The 2,520-nt window shown below is 40.0% G+C and overlaps 1 pseudogene; it reads left to right on the plus strand.

Moving 5' to 3' along the window:
- Positions 1 to 2,269, plus strand: part of LOC149109954 (uncharacterized) — a 14,766-nt pseudogene extending 12,497 nt beyond the window's left edge.
- The last annotated feature ends 251 nt before the right edge of the window (positions 2,270 to 2,520 follow it).

Consider the following 2,520-nt stretch of genomic DNA (forward strand, 5'->3'; position numbering starts at 1 on the left):
TAGGACGCACTTGTATGCATCTGTTTCATGACGTTTAGGCATATTTTTTGGTGACCTGTGACCTGTGACCTGTGAAAGAAACCTGCCGGAATATTAATCCTTTAGAATTACATGATAACAAAATTGTTCTACTCACAGAGTTTTTCGAAGGTTTGGAAATCAGTAGTGCGACAATCATTCTATACATTAGTGTCGAAAATATGACCGTGTAACATTACCCGCGGACCGCTTAGGGAACACATCCTTTTCGCTTATCCGACGAATTTCACCGCAAACTTTGAAAAAGATTAACACTGGTTATTTGGAGTTACGACTTAAAACGTGTGGCAATGTGAAATCGGTAATTGTATGAAATGTTTCCTTCCGCCTTGCTTCCCGTAGCTTCAAAAATACAGGTCCAGACAATTCTACGATTTTCAATCGATCGAAGTCAGTGTTTTGGAGATCATCAAGTCTCGAAGACTGCAACACTTACGTCGCTCTTATAAACATGAAGCATTCCAGAAAGTAAAACACAAACTGGATTTAATAGAACCACCATACCTTAACAAAATACATCCTCGCTACGGACAAATGTAAACAGGTTATAAACACGCGTGGGAGTCTTGTGTTTAGGTGACGAAATTACCATCCAAAGCAGTCCTTGAGTTTTCTTCCCTGCTTTTCGTTTGACTGCTCCTTCGTATCTAGCTTTCCATTCTTAATATACGGGGCAGCTCGTCCGCAAAGAAGTCTTCCCCGTCGTCGCTTGAAATATTGCAAATTGTTCTCAAAGTTCTAAGCAGTGAGTTCACAGTTGCCGAACGTGCTCGATCGAAGTTTATTTCGGTGTCTTCCGAATCGAAACCTAACTCTGACTCCAGTGACGAAAAACAAATGATTCTGAAACAAAACTTGGATGTCTTAGTCCCAAAATATATTGGAACGATTAGTTTTGTTTCCATTTTCTCGAGCAAATACAGAGAGCTGACTGAGGCACCATTGTGTTTGGTTCCTGGGTAGACGTCATCAGGTACCGCCGCCCCAGGCTCCCTAAAACGCGGTCGTGAAACACATCAAGCGCCACTTTGAAGGGCATAGAAAGTCGAGGATTCAACCAAATTCAGAAATTTCTTCGCCCAAATGCTTCAAATAACGTTTAGGTGCACTTTAAGAGCAAAACCGATGTTCATAGGGATGGCGCCCATGTTTTGTTAGCAAAATCAGACTCTGTTTCTTGCCCTTTTCACATGCTTAACAGATACGTCGGTGTCGCTAATTTAGACTTGTCTTCGTCTTTACCGTTTTTTCGCGCCTAACATTTTCATAAAGTTACTTCTTCTTATAGTTTGCGTTCCACGGGTATGAGTTATACCAGAACTAGGGAAATAGTTTTACAAGCGTTTGCGGAATTAGGGTATCCTAAACACTTGTTTGGTTTACACAGTCTAAGAGCAGGAGGTGCTTCTGCAGCCGCTAACGCAGGCGTCAGTGATCGACTCTTCAAACGTCACGGCAGATGGAAGACTGATCGAGCCAAGGACGGCTATATTAAGGGCAATTTAGAATCTTTACTCTCAGTGTCGAGAAGTTTGCATACTTAGTTTTCTTTGTTCTCTTTCTTTATCTTCGAAAGCGGGCATCAATAAACGAGATGCCCGCCCCTGATACTGTGTTCGTGTTTATTAAGAATAGTTACAAAATATTGTATAATCGTTTCAGGGTGATTAGAGCATAAATATATTTTGTAACGTTTCGCTAATGACATTGGAATATGTCTGTCATGTATAATTCGTGTTAACTGTAGAAGTACTTTAATTAGGCGTGCTTGCAGGTGTGATGAGTCCCTAGGGGCTATTAGGCTATTTAAGATTTTGTAAGTTATGCAAGAGCCACTCGAAGGCATCTCTTTCAACTTTGCTTTATGGTTTATTCACTACTGTAATTCCTTTATGGTGATGATGTAAACACTCGCTGTATCAATAAACGAGATGCCCGCCCCTGATGCTGTGTTCGTGTTTATTAAGAATAGTTACAAACATTTTATAATCGTTTCAGGGTGATTAGAGTATAAAGACTGATTCGAGATTTTGCGAAGTTATCCGAGCTCGGCAGCGACTCAGTCTGAGAATTCCTAATCAACAACAGTAAAGGAACAAGAAAAGGAACTTCAAAAGTTTTCAAAATTTCTGAAACGCCTTCCACAATCACATTTATCAAGAGGACACAGCAAGTGGTGGTGAAAGCCCAATACAAATTCACTAATGAATTTGGTTACACGTTTTCGTAAGGATATAGGTAGTGAGAACTCAGTAGACTGAGTGGTGTATATTTCAGGCTGTTTGTAATTGTAAATTTTCCTTGCATTGTGCACTCAGCCTATTTGAAGTTACTTGCCAGGTCTTAATTGTACTCCACTCTACACAGTTACCAATGAATTCCATCAATACTAAAATGTTATGAAAACTCCGTGAATTTCTTTTCACTCAAAATGTCATATACATACTTTCTCAGTATTGGAAAGTGTTTGAATGCTGATCG

Source organism: Orbicella faveolata, unplaced genomic scaffold (assembly GCF_042242905.1).
Source record: "Orbicella faveolata isolate gen_17 unplaced genomic scaffold, um_ofav_v1 contig_24, whole genome shotgun sequence".
In the NCBI taxonomy this organism is placed as follows: Eukaryota; Metazoa; Cnidaria; class Anthozoa; order Scleractinia; family Merulinidae; genus Orbicella; species Orbicella faveolata.